Source organism: Lutjanus erythropterus, chromosome 21 (genome assembly GCF_056507025.1).
Source record: "Lutjanus erythropterus isolate fLutEry1 chromosome 21, fLutEry1.hap2, whole genome shotgun sequence".
Taxonomy (NCBI): Eukaryota; Metazoa; Chordata; class Actinopteri; order Lutjaniformes; family Lutjanidae; genus Lutjanus; species Lutjanus erythropterus.
In genome coordinates this window covers 9,068,470-9,083,743 of record NC_139337.1, presented here as the reverse complement: position 1 = coordinate 9,083,743, position 15,274 = coordinate 9,068,470, and the positions used below count along the sequence as shown (strand labels likewise).

Here is a 15,274-nt window from a genome sequence, read left to right as displayed (position 1 = left end):
ACTGTAAGCATGCAGGAGATTCAAGCTAAAGCACAATGAACAAATAAGAAACTAATTTGCTGCTGCAGATTTGCTGCAAATGGTGGCTGAAATAAAATGCCCCTCCCCCCCCCCCCGAGCATGGACTTTTGGGAGGTTCAAATAATGTCACCTGTACTTAATTTAGTCCCTGGTCCCTGCAGTGGAAACACACTGATCTGCCAAAAGTTCCTAGCCCCTGGGGAAAGTTCCTTCAGTGGAAATGTGGCTTATGGCTACAAGTACAGCATGTCATTGTTGAAAAAAAAAAAAAAAGTCATCTGTAAACTGTTATGGATGTTTCCAACAGCCAATTTGGACAATGACTTTCTGGACAAATATATTACATAATATGATTAAGAGAACTTTTATACAGCTAGAGCTCAGATTAGATAATATTTTAATCTTAAATTTTGAAAGTGAAATCAACTCTACTTAACTTATGTCACTAAGTAACTGGGGGATAAACTCTTTACTCAAGTGGAGGATGTTACTCATTCATATTTCTACCAACTTTTCTCCTACAATTCAGGAGAATTCAAAGCTTCTATGTGAAGTTGCAGACGTGCCTGTGATAGTATTTGTTCATATGGAAAATAACATTAATGTATTGTCCTCTCTTGTCATTGTGTGTGCTGTAAACATTTATCAGTCTTCCTAACAACTTGCCGCATTGTAAGATTGTCCCCTCTCAACACAGGGACACAGGGTCACTGATAGAAGAAGGAACCGACAGACTGGCAGGAAGAGATAGAAGATACGGTTCTTAAAATGAAGAAGTCATTCTCTCCATCCCATCTGTCACAGACACCAACCTGCCATCTCCTCCACCTCAGATTGTCTTGGCACCCTCTGCCTTCCTCTGTTCGTGAGAGCGAGGATTTCTTGGCTGACACGCATTAGCCAAATCTAAACTAAAGAGCACATGCAGGAGTTCAGAGTCTCCTCGCTTGGTTTTGTAGGGAACTCTTGAGGTGCTGTTTTACAAAGATGGTGACATTTCAGAGCAGAGCATAAGCTGGAATGAGAAGTGACGGGTGACTTAGTCGAACGTTGAGCTTTTGCCATCACTTGTGCATTTTGCACATGCAGGATTGTGTACACTTTTCCAAAGAAATGTATGCTTGCATGTCAAGATCAGCTTTCATGCACAGCCTAAATCAGAGGTTTTAAATCAAACCCCAGGAGGCAGAGACATGAGGTAAAAGTATTGCCTGAGGTGAAAAGAGACAGGAGCATAATGGATTTCTGAAAACAACAGGAAGTTTGTTATCTTAGTTTGTCCTGCGCAGGGGGGACTTAGCATGAGGCAAAGCTTTAGGCCCCAAGCTACCAAGCTACAAAGGGCATACCTCATAAACTTACGGTAAAGATAGTTTTATTTTTATGCTTTTTTTTACTTTCACTAATTAATTATGGCTTTATCTGAAAATCCATATGCTAAAATGGCACCAGAATACTCAATTCCTGAGTGATTTTACTGTCTATCAATGAAAATAATTCCAACAGTGAGTAAACAAACAGCTTGGTGTGGTGTACAGACTGCTGAAAAATTAAACAAAGCTACTCCAGTGGTGCCGAAAAAAGCAACAAGCACAAGGATGCTGAAAGACAATACATGGTCACAGCCTGTTCACCTCACTGCCAACTGACAAGAGATACAGAAGTATCTGTTTCCAGACTACAGAGCAGCTGATTTTGCCATCTGAATAATTTGTATCAAAATTCACACTGACTCTTGTCTCATAATAGATACATTTTTAGATTCAGTGTGACCGACACTTCCCATGGATATCATTGGTCGATGCAAATAAAAGCCCATAAATCTACTTAGAAATCATAGAAAAAAAAGAAGCTCCTTGTAACTAATTTGCCTGAAAGTCATCATGTTTTAAATTTTCTCCAGTATTAAAGTAATTCTGTCATAGTTGTTAGTACATCCATTGGTACTGGGACAGGAATTTCACCTTCAGCTTGGCCTTACGCCCCTCAAAAAATTATAACCCCCTAGCAGAGGCCTTGATCCTTTAACAACTTACTAACGGTTTGAGAGGCTGCTCTCAGTTTTGTTTCAATATACGCAGTAATGTCACAGCTGCAAATATTGTGGGACATTTAAGCAGCAAAACTAAAAACAGGCAGGGACAGGACAGAGGAAACTCTCCAGAGGAAACAGACTTAGATAATCAAAGATGTTGCACAGCTGTCTCATGCGTAAATGTTATTTTTTAAATTTTTTATGACCCAGCCCGCCCGCCCACCCCATGCATTGACTGCAGTGGTGCGATCGATGTCAAATCAATGCCACACATCACATTTTTGCATAACTTAAGCTAATTTGCAATGCCTATCTGGAGTTCAGCCTTTAAAATAAAAAAGACTAAGCAACAAATACACAGGGGACAGCACAAACCACAAATAACAAGAAAATACAGATAGAACAATACAAGACACAAACTATAATACGACAAAGCACCATATGATAAGCAGCACCAGATTATTTATTATTATGTGACAGAGTTTTAAAAAGATCTAAATCAGGATCCAGACTGAGTTCTGTGGTTAAGGAATTCCACATGTTCCACTCAATTCCCCTGACAGAAAAGGTTGTTTGTCCAAACGAGGATTTACGGAGGGGCACCTTACAATTCCCACTGGATGTTCCTGGATGTTACTGAGCCTGAGTGGAACCACAAGGTCCCTGAGCATCTGATTATGTCTGCAATTATGGATGAGTTTAAGAGTGGCAAATTATGTACAAATTAAGACTGAGCATTACCAAATTAGAAAAAACCTGAATAAAAACCAAAAAAAATCTTGAACCTGTAAGTTAAATTCATTATGTCTGTGGATTTTAAATCATTTTATTTGATGGCTTTTTATGGGAAATGTAGTTTAAAAACTTAGAGCATAACTATCCCTAAAAAGAAATATATAATATAATCATAAAAGGACTTGCAAAACTCAGACAAAAGTTTACCCAGTTTGTTGACAATGAATTTACAACAATTAAATACAACCAAATAGAAGGATAAAGTAGCTGCATTTATAATGTACATATGTGATTGTGGTGCCTTTGGAAATGAGACAATAGATTCTAACAGTTTGAAGTTGCAGTACATTTTCCCCTGCCAAACCTGCATTAGTTTCTATACTGTTTTTCTCTCACTTTGGTCCAAGTTTTGAGGTTTCTTTCTCCCTCTCGACAAAATGGAGGAAAGCATTCCAGCACTTCTACCGTGCAGCTGTAGTCCAACATTAACAAAGCCTTCCGAAGCGTATATCACCCTGCCATGGAATTCAATCTTTCCCAGAGGTTCGAAAAACAAACCGGCTTCCCCCAACCAAGGCTAGAAGTAGCATCTGTCAATAAAGTATAAATGAAGGGCTTGATTATACAGCTGGCTGGCCGGGAGCCATCTCTCCAAAGACAGGAGAGGAGAAAGAGTGAAAGAAGAGAAGAAGAAGAAGAAGAAAAGTAAGAATTTGGTTGTTTTACTTCGGCCGGGCCCTTCCTCGCCCATGCTATGCAGCAGCTGTAAACGCACCAGTCAAAACAAATCTGGGATGCCAAGGGCTATTCTGCTTTCTGCACACACCCCGGCTCCACCTATACACACAAACACAAACCTGTGCAGTATTTCTTTACTGACTTCTTCTCTCCTGTGTGCGCGCTCCATGAGATATCTCCCCATAACAGCCATTCTCAGTGTCGGGAAATGTGTGAGGCCTGTAGCAGAGTCTAACTTTCCCTATCCACTCGCAGATTGAACTTTCTCATGTGGATTCAAACACAAATAATCCGTTCGTGAACAGTCATGTTTGGCTTAAGAGCCGATGGATACAGCAGAAGGCTCAGGAATTTGAACAGAAGGGGGGCCCTGCGTTCAGATATATGTGCTCGGCCTTAAAAAATTACCTGTCTTCTGTGTGTATGAAAGCCACTCCGGGTCAATTGCACACTTCAGACCCGCCTGATGATGAAGTTTGAGAGCAAAACAGCAACTAGAGATGATGCACAAAGCAGAACCCAGCTGTAAAAATGTCTGTAAATACATAAATATACACAAACAGCTTCAGATGAGACAGGACAGGTATGGTTTTCTGCTGAAATGGCTCTTTTTGTCTCTCATGGGTGCTACTTGAAGACAGGCCGAGCGGGACGCTAAAAGGTTCTATATACACCCTCAAAAATAAGGGTTTCAAAACGGTTCGTCCAACCATTTGCTTCTGAAGCAAACTTTCTGGTGGTTCTTGGTAAGACAAAAGGTTGAACTAAGAACCCCTTTCATTCAAAGAACCCTTTTTTGTTGAAAGCATGGGTGCTAAACATCCTCACTCTCAAATATTCCCATGTTTGTAATGGTATTTTTAAATCTAGATGTATCTGCAACCCCCTTAATCAACTTATTTTCTTGTGTTCTGCCATACCTGATCATTTTTGCCTCATCTGGAACATTTTGCCTCTTCTGTTGAAAACAATATGGATCTTCATAGAACCCAAAGATGTGGATTACAGGTGAAACCCTTATAAAGAGCTCACTCTGGGTAGGTTCCAGATGAAACCACAGGAATATAATTTAGAGCGTATTTTTGAGTGATCTATTGAATACAATCAAGTTCTTCATAGAACTCTCAGAAGAGGGTTACAGGTGAAATTCTTATAGAAATCTAATTTTGTGAGTTCTAGATGAAACCAGCAGAATATAAAAGGGTTCTTGGTAGACGAAACCTTTGAAATGTTAAAGGATTCACAGTAGAACCCCTTAGGTGGGTTTTAGATGTAACCACTGGAATATAACAGGGTTCTTGGTAGAACCACCATGGATGGGTTCCAGATTAAACCTTTGGGATATAAAAGGGTTCTCAACAGAAGACTTGGGTTGGTTATAGATGAAACTTTTGTAAAAGGGTACTCACTAATCTGGGGCATATTTTTGTCTCATCTGTTGAATACAAAACTATGGTTCCTGATAGAACCCTCAGAAAAGTTTTATAGGGGAAACCATAATAACAGCCTAAATTTAGATACCTGTGCAGGTAGAATACGACACGCCCACATTGGTTCCAAAGGAAAACCAATGTGGCCAAAGTACCTTGTATGGCTCTAGGAGGCACCTTTATTTCTACAAGTGTGTGTGTGTGTGTGTGTGTGTGTGTGTGTGTGTAATATCCACAGCTCCTCACCCAGTGAAGCCAACTGCACAAGCTACATGAAGCGCTCCAATATCCCACCTAGCAAAATAAACTGGACGATTAAAAAACAACATACAGGCCCAGTTCCACTCAGGACCTACACCTAAACTTTTCCAGTGCTGCCTTCTCCCCCTCTTCCCCCTTCAACCCCTTTTCTCCCTCCTTCTCCCCTCCTATCCACCTCCTTTCTTCTTTTTCACATGCTTTTACAGTGAGGTACGCTGAAAGCTCTCTTTGTTGCCACGGTCTGTGGCGTTTGAATGGTACCAAACAAGCGCCCAAGTGCACCGAGCCCCCAAGACGGCCACTGAATAGAATTCTTCCCCTGACTTCTCCCTGGCCGAGCGACAATGAGTGGGACCACTCCTTTCTAGTCAAGCCCGCACTAATGGCTAAGACAATATTTGCAGGAATGAGGGGGATTTAATTTGCATTCAGGCTGTCTCCATTTCTTTTCACAGGACTTGGGCCTGCTCAGTTCAACTGTGCCGCAGCCTCTGAAAGTACGCATTCTGCCGATTTCGCTTTGATTTTTTCTCTCTTACCCCCCTCCACCACCACCACCACCACCAAACCCCCCAACCCCGTCTTTTTTTTTTTGTGGTGGGGGGCGTCTTTCAAACACCATTTGCTGCCCTGTTCTTGGTTTCTCTAATTCAAAACGGAAAAAGAAGAGAGTGGAGTAGGGGGTGCTAGGAAAGGAACAGGTGTGGGTTGGAAAAAGGCAAAGACAGTGTGGTTTCAGGGATAATTTGTCAAAAAGAAAAAAATCAAACTTTTCCTAAAGGGGTCGTTCCACACCTCAAAATCAAAAATACATATTTTCCCCCTGGCCTGTAGTACTATTTGTCGATCTATTTTTTTTTCTTTGGTGTGAGTTGTGGAGTTTCGGAGATATCAGCCATAAAGATGCCTGCTTTCTCGCCAATAGAATAGGACTAATGGCACGCCGCCTGTGGTGCTCAAAACACCAAAAATATACTTCTGAAAATTCAAAACCAAGGTCCCTCTCCAAAAATATTACATGGTATTATATTACATATTACATCGTTACTCAAGATAATCCACAGACTTTGCTGTGAGCAGTTTCATGTAGAAACTACTTTCTTTCTGCAGTAGAATCAACCAGAACTATTTTACAGTCTATCTGAACTATTTTACAGTCTAGTTTTGAATCTACCAGAACTATTTAAGAGTCTACGCAAACTACTTTCTTTTTTACTAGAAAGAAGGTAGCTCCTACATGAAACTGATCACACACCAAGTCTGTGATTACCTTGAGTAACAGGGTCATGATTTTTGGAGAGACAGTGATATTTAATTTTTAAATGTATTTCTTTTAGTGCTTGAATCACCATGAGCCATTACACTGGAGAGAAGGCAGACATCTCTCTGCAAAACTCTGCAACTCACACCAAAAAAATTCCAGATGGATAAACAGCACTACAGGCCAGGGGAAACACATGTGGTTTTGATTTCATGGCGAACTGTCCCTTTAAATATTAGAGTCTTACTTGTTTTATGCACAGCGAAAACTAATTGCATTGGTTTTCAGATTATCCTCAGGTGCAATACAACTATATCAGAGTCCTCGTGATCTCGAAGGGTCCACATGAAAGTGCGACTCAAAATGTGTAGATATAACAGCCTGCAGGATTAAATATAAAAGCTTTTTATCTTAAACTGATATTCCAAAAGCTATTGTTACAGGTTCAAAAGTAGCTCCGGGCTACAAAAATAATTCCTCGGCCGGCGCCCGATTAAATAAAGTAATTAGCAGAGTCGTTTTTAAAAGGACGGTGCTTTAGATTACAAAAGAAAAATACAACAGGCAAAAACAGCTCCTAATGCTGAGTGACAGCAGAGAGAGTGGTGAGATGTCGTAAAATGCCAAACTGTGTTTTTCCTCCAGGCTTTTTGAAGTCCTTTAAAGCAGGTTCAGCACACACACACACACATATTAAGCTACACACAGTGCTAATTATCACGGCCACGTTTTTACCCATTTGATGCTGTAAAATGAAAATGTTCCTGAGGATTGTTACCATAGAAATCGCTTTGCTAAATGCCTGTCGCATCAATTGCAGCTGTATAACTGACTTTTTTGTTTTCTTGGCCGGCATGAGGCTCAGCGCGGCGCGGTAACAAAAGGACGGCGGAGCGCAACGTCAATTTGGGTATTAAAATGAGAGAGACTGGAATGCAGCCATGAGCCGTCCGTCCACCGACAGACTGACAGATCGTTTGCATACTTAAAGATGACAGTGAAATCTATATTTGGGATGCCGGGCTGTGAAGCACTGATCTGCTGTGTGTTTACTTTGCTTGCTACTGGGAGAGACCAATAAATGAGCTGGGCATCCAAGCCAATAATACACTCGCTTTTAATCCCTTTTACCTGCATCCATGTATTTATAGTATATATTCTGTACACAGCACCATAAATCTCCTCCTGTTTAGTTTGACTTTAAAGAATCAGTTGGATATATAGAATATTTGGGGAAATGCTCTGATTCACCTTCTTGCTGAGAGTTATATGAGAAGATCAATGCAACACTATACCTGTCCATTTAATATGGAGCAGGACCCAGGAGATGGTTAGCTTAGCTTAGCATAAAGACAGGAAACAGCTGTCTTTGCTCTGCCCACTAGCAAGACCAAGAGAGGCTGTATTTAACTACAGTGATATTTTGAGCTAAATGCTAACTTCAGCATGCTCACATGTCTGCAGTGACAATGCTAACATTAGCATTGATAGCATAACAACAGAGCTTCAGCTGAACAAAAACTGCAACAATGTGAAATGAAGCTGGAAGCTGTTGCGTCTCCACCTGAAATTTCAACCCACGTTTTGCATGATAGAATTATTTTTTGTTGACGTGGCATAATTTTTGCACTGAGCAGTGTCAGCTTGAGGCGTTAACATTAGTAGATTCAAGAAATGAAGGGAAATTAACTGATTTGTGTCTCACTTTTTACATAGCAAATTTTAATATTTGAGCTTGGGAGAAGTATTTTCAAGTCAAAAGTCAAAGTGAGGTCACAAGTTATTTGGTGTTGAAGTCCAAGTTAAGTTGCAAATATGTTTTTGATTTAATTGAATTTTGAAATTTGTGGCTCAAGTCTATTCAAGTCCAAGTCACATGACTCTAGTCCACACCTCTGGCATGTTATACCCAGTTTTTCATCTGTACAAACAAAAAGGCGCCTGGCTAATAAATACCTCTGTGCATAACTTCCCACAAAACCACAACCATTTTTAAACTTTGGCTTTTATACAGTTTAAAAAAACAGTATATGACATGTTTATTATTAGTGAGCTTTGGAGGCTCTTTCCCCTGTTTCCAGCCTTTATGCTGAGGTAAGCTAATGGGCTCCTGGCGGCAGATTCGTCTTCTTCTTCTTCAGCCTTTTATTGCTGTTGGCATCCAAATGAGTTGCATTACCACCACCAACTGTATTGCAACAGCTTTACAGTGCAATCTTTTTGCAGTGTCCACCCAAAGTAATGCCATTTACAACATTGCCCTTTCTATAACCCAGACCCAATTGCTTGAATTGGTGCAAATGCTTTCTACAGTGCAGTATTTAGATCTTTTCCAAATATGTTCTTCAAGAATGTCCGTGCAGGTCAAGCACCATCTTAATCCTTTCCAGCTTCCCCTGTATTTCAGTAGCATAACTAATAACCATGGCAATAAACCTTTGCATATATTCTGACCAGCTCTTTTCTTCTCCTTTTCCTCTAATACTGCCTACATTTTGTTGTTTCTCTCCAGTCTCTCAGCAGCTTCAGTGTATGACAGTCCCTTTTAAGCTCTGATCTTAATCACTTTCACTTCCATTCTTTTTAGACACTCTGCTGACCTCGCTTATGGATTTACCTCACAGTGCAGGCACTATGCTTGCGCTTCATTTTTGCGCTCCTCCACATTGCAATTAAGCCTCACTAAGTCACGCCCCTATTTGCTCAGTGCTCCAATAACAGTTGAACAAACTTGGTACCTCCATCAACTTTCTTGTTTTCCTGTTAAAACATCATTAAGGCTCAGATCTTATGTTAGTTAATGTTAGTAAAACATTTAATAATAATTAATAATTTGCTAGCTGTTGTTAGCAAAATACAAGTTAACTATCTAGCTAATGATCGATGTAGATTTGATAGCTAGTTGGCTATTGTTTTGCTAACATTAGCTACCTTAAGATGTGAGTGTATGTCACTTTTCACATGGAATATATAAGTACAGAAAACAGGAGAGGAGAAAGTTGACAGAAGGAGCAAGCTTACTGTGCTGTCATTGGATCACAGAGTGAAAAGGGGCGGGACTTGGAAAGGGTCAACATATCTACATTCCTGACATCAGAAATGTCTGAGAGGAACTCTCACATATGGCCCTACCATATGACACACATGATCTAGGTACACTCTTCCCGGCAATTCCCCTTCAAAAGTCAAATATACCGACTTACTCTCCCCCTTCTTCCCTTCTCGGAATCTTGTCTCACACACACCTGCAATATCCCGAAATGACTCGGCCTCTACTGACAGTGGCACGCCACTTACCACTGCCTTCAGCTGCAGATTCTTATTCAACAGACTAACAAAAAAAAAAAAAAAGAAGGAATTAAGCGCCTTTCCCAAAATATGAGACTATTCCTTTAACATGCTCTGACGACACTGAGGAAATGTAGAAACATGTAAACCTACTGTAAGGTGTGTGGTTTTGTTGAGCAGGAAAACACTTACAAGGCAACGCTACTTTGACTCAAATTTGTCCTCTGAGGTTGTAACACCGACATCGTTCCTGCCTTTAAAGCAGAAACTGCTGTTGTTTAAAAGACATCTTTCAAAAAAAAAAAAAAAAATAGATGTAGCCTCTGTCGAGAGGTTTGTGCCTCTGGGAACGTGAGATGGTAAACAGACGTTTGACAGGGCTGTTCACACACACTGCAATAAAGCACCTTGTGTTCGCGTATTCTCTTTGAGATGTCTAAGCAGGGCTCGACGTGGGGAGCTTTTGCATATACACAGTTTTTGCCTGAAATGTGTGTTTTAGTCATAAATATTCAGTTGACAAAATGAATAATAATAGGGGTGATACCCAAATTCTTGATTCGGGATTCTGTCTGACCCTGTGGATGACCTCTTCAAAGTAATGACGGATGCTATTTAATTATTGAATATGAGGTACTGGTATTTTTTTCCCCAGTTTCGTTTCATTTAGCTTTTCATTATGTCACCTATGAGTCACCTGCTCCCTGGAATTTCCAAGCGTTAGACTCCGATTGTGTTTTTTCTTGCTTCACCGAACAAAGTAAAGGTGTGTGTGTCTGCATAATGTGTGGACGTGCTTCCACTCTGGCTCTGAAGTTTACTCCTAATACCGCTATTCCTGTTCCTCTCCAAATTGCCCAAATTGAACTTTGATCGGCTCTCGAGGAGAAGAAATCGAGGGGTAGAGTGTGTTTGGAGTCGAGGAGCAGCGAGGCACATAACAACCAACCAAACTCCAGTCAATAAAAAGCTTCTTTTAGCCCAAATCCTCCCCCCTGTTTCCAAGCCTTTCCACACTCTGGTCTGCAGGGTCAGCAGAGAGGGGGAAAAGAGAGGCATCTGCTGTCAAATCAAATCTGGTTGTCAGACTGTTGCCACACACACACACACACACACCCCATCACCACTCGCCTTCACATAATAATGAAAAAAAAAATCATGTACTACAGCAAGGAAAGGTTGAGTGAGAGCCAGAGAGTTGGTGAAGTGGGAGAGAAGAGCTGAAAAGACTCAGTGGTGGTGGTGGAGGGGGGTGACACGGGCTGACTGAGAGCAAGTTTTGAAAGGGTGAGGACTGGGGGTGAGGATAGGGGGGTGGGGGCTCACAGACTCACTCATATTGAATGAGCGCCTCCTCGCTCGCTGTTTGCAGCCCGAGCCAGGTCTCGGTTTGAGGGGGACCAGCTCCACCACCATTTTTTCGCCCGCGGTCATATTGACTCCAGCCAGGCTGTTGGGTCTGATATGACTGCAGGCTATGTGTGGGCCAGGCTGCCTGGCTGCTCGGCTGGTTTCTCTCCGCGGACCGAGGGAGGGGGTGAGAGAAAAACCCTGCGAGTGTGTTTAGTTTTCCACAGGGCAAATACCCGCGCTCCCATCTACCAAATTAACGAGATGAAGTCCCGACGATAACGATTCTGACAGCTTGTCTGTCTGCTATCTGCCTTGCAGAAGTGAGAAGGAGCCGCTTGTGTCTATTCGGCAGGAATTCCAATGAGCCTGGTCCGACGACTGTTTGCATTGGTAATTGCATTCCCAGAAGCCATTTTAATGAATCTAAATTGCTAAAACCTCTATTCCTGTTCCACTAATCATGATAAGTTGACGTACTAGCTGGGCACTGGTTCATTATAATCGTCAGGGAGAGTTAGAACCCAAAAAATAACAAGTTCACCAAAAACAGAAGCAAGCACACTGTAAAAATAGACTATTTGTTTTAACCTAAAAAGGGAAGTTGACTGAATTTGAAAAGACAAGTTGAGGCAGTTTTGTAATGATTCAAAACAAGTAAACCCTTCTAATCAAATAAACATGATATTAATTTCAGTTGTACTTGAGAAAACACACTCAATAACCTTAACATATGAAGTAACTAATGATTACTACAAAAAAATGATTTCCTTTCACATTTTCTGAGTTGCTAAAACCTCCAGTCATATTTGACTAATCATGATAAGTTGATATACTAGGCAGACACTGATTCATTATAGTCGTACATTGCTGAGATTTTGAACCCTAATGAAATAAAAAGTTCACCCAAAAACATAAGTAAGCACACTGTAAAAATAAACAAATTGTTTTAACTTAACTTTAACAGTTCATGTCTGAGCTGCCTTCAAATTATAAAGTTGATTGAATTTGAAAAGACAAGTTGAGAAAAAAATGATCCAAAACTAGTAAAGTTTTCTAGTAAAATAAACTTGATGTTAATTAAGTTGTACTTGAGAGAACATGTTCAATACGTTTATGATGTTAAGTTGGATATTTAGTAGTTGAAGCTGTTTATTAGCACTTGTGCCTCATTAAATCGTAAGTAAGTTGAGACAACGCAAAATTTCACGGCAACTTTCTTTGACCTCAACACAAATTCATAAGTTTTGCAATAAACTAAAAGGATTTGGCCAATGTAAAATCTTTAGTTGAGGTAATTTACTTTTTTCTTTTAGATGAACCTAAATCTTTGAGTTTTAGGGAAAGAATGTATTTAAAAAATTGTGAAATACAAGTGTGTTACTTGTCATTATTTGAGTGTCTCAAAAACTGAAGAGTATTAATTGAAATATTAAAATATTAATTATTCACTTTCACTTCACGTTTACTCAATTTTTAAATACATTTTTGGGGGGTGTCTAAAACTCAAAGATTCAAGTTTATCTAAAGAAGAAAAGAAAAATAAGTCAACAAAGGATGAGTAGTAGCAGAAATTTTGAGTGTCCTTCGATTTTTCTTTTTTACAGTGTTGCTACAGTGTTTGTATGAATGTGTTGTTATCACATTTTTCTGGTATTTGTTATACTGGAACGTGTTCAAGAAAAATATGCTGATCACTTCCTCAGAAACTTAATTTAATGAGCTGATCGAACTCCTATCATACATCCAATATATTCAACATATTCATTGAACTCATCATTACAAGCTCTTCAAGTCTTTTTCAACTCATGTTTATGAGCTCTGAGTGTTCCAAAAATAAATACTCAAAATGTTGAGCTTAATTAAGTTAAATAAATAAAACTTGTATATTTACATTCAATTAATGAGAAAAATTAGTTGAATCCACTAAATTCCTGTATGATTTTTTACAGTGCAATGAAAAAAATCTAACTTTTCACATTCTTGCCTCCTCTTATATTTACTACATTCTGTAGGGGGCTTGCCACAGGTGAAATACTCCTGTGTTAAAGCTATACTTAGAGAATGACAGGTGTCCACCCTCAGTGTTATAAAATTCTGAAAGAACTCAAACAACAGCTCCGTTGATTCATGGTCCTGCCCTGAAAATTTACTCTACACTCTTTACAGCTTCCCGTCAATTCCGATTCTGAAGTGAATTATGATGACAGTCCTTTAAGCAGCATATTTTTGTAAAGATCCTGTGTCTGTCTTTCTATTCTCTCATATCCGTCTTCTCCCTACATGGCAGGTCTGTTTAAGGGCCACATGTTCTTGATTTTTAACCAGAAGCTTTAGTTTAACCACAGAAAACACCCAGATACACACACACACACACGCGCGCGCGTGCGCACGCACACACACAAGTTCAGATTGCAATGAGTAAATGGAAACCGAGATGTTTAGAATTGCAAATGGTGCGTTAGGTATTTCAAAGGGAGCCGGTGTTTACTTGCATCACGTTCCAAACGCCAGCCAGTGGCCAATCAGATAATACCCCCACTCATTTTCTTCTTGATCTCACACACACATATACACAGCGGATTCCCCTAAAGAGGAAACATTCGCGGGCTCTAATGTGTGTGTATTTCCCTGGGCACCTGACGCCGGTCTCATACAGAGAGACACTTTCATCTACTTTGTTCCTGCTACATATGGACTGGTTGCACCGCCCAGTGTGTCCTCATGATCTCACTTGTTTCAGGGTGGATCATCAAAGTGAGAGTGTGTCAACAAATGTCGCCCCTGTCCATCACCTCTGCCGGGGTGAAAGTGATAGCCAAAGATTTGTTGGACATTCGTGACCAGGACAAATATTTTTCACAAATTATAGAAGTGCAGATCCACAATGCAAAATATATAGATAGATTTCAGTCAAATTCTAACTATTTTTTTTTACTGATTCAGTAAGAACATGCAGTCATTCTTTAATTTCTTATTTTATTTTGAGTTTATTGGTATTTCTTCTGGCATGTCTACCTTTTTATGCGATGGTGACAGTAAAGAGATGTGAGGAAGTGAGGGAAGAGGTGGGAGGGATTCAACAAAGGTCTCCAGCTGGACACGACTCAGGGAGATTGCAATTATACGGTTATTGTTAGAACATCTTCTCTTTGAGACTTTTACTCATCTAAACTTGATCATTTCAATGAAAGTTCATTTCAATTTAATAGTTGTTCTGGACAGACGGAGTTTGCCTAGTTGGCATAGAAGAGAAAATATTCATATTTCAGTTTAAAAGGTAGAGTCCTGCAAAAACCCACAAAAAAAGTTGAGTAAATTCATTCATATGAGCATGGAGAAAAAAATCAACAAATTGCGGGTTCACAGAGGGTGAGAACAAAAATGTGTATTTTTTCCCAGAGAACTTGGAATGGAAATGATTTTGCAGTATTTCTAACATATAAATCATTTAATAATATTAAGCCTACACTACAACCTCTGACCCCACATCCAGCCAAATAATAGCAAGGCTACCTGCTGGCTAGTACATGAAAATCAATGACATAAAAGGTAAAAACTGCTGGTAAAAAAAAAAATCAAAAGCCAAGTTGCATGTTTTGGGGAAATTTGGTGTAATCAGAGTAATAAATAAAATAAAATAAAGTATAAGCTTTTGATAGCTGGAAGCTATTGGTGCTGAGGAAACACATGGACGGCTGTAGGAGCACAGGAGGAGGAGGAGGAGGAGGACAGATACTGCCAAGCTTTTGTGTTTAATCACGGGTGCGGGTCGAGTCGCAGGACTTACTAGTTCCAGCACTCAGCTTTGCGGGTGCATGTTTGCAAAACCGGATCTTTAAAGTGTGTCAAGTGCAAAGGGAGAGTTTCCTCGAAACACATTATACATGATAGAAAATAGTTGCTGAAAACGAAAAGAGTAAGAACTATGTGGTACTGAATTGTGGAGGAAACTGTTGTTCATGATTTTTTTGGGCGGACCTGAAATATGGTTTGGTGATGTATTGGAGCCATGTTCCTCCAACGCTATATAAGCCCAATGAACCGACTCATGAATGACATCGCCTCCCTCTCCACTCATCCACCCCAATGATCAGTTACAAACGTACCATCAGCGACTCTCTCAGTCCAAATCAGCCCAGTAGTTCACTTCAG

General features: G+C 40.1%; 1 pseudogene; it reads right to left on the bottom strand.

The window, feature by feature from the left end:
- Window positions 1-8,788: 8,788 nt before the first annotated feature.
- LOC146307288 (uncharacterized) lies at window positions 8,789-11,185 on the bottom strand (annotated as a pseudogene).
- Window positions 11,186-15,274: the final 4,089 nt, after the last annotated feature.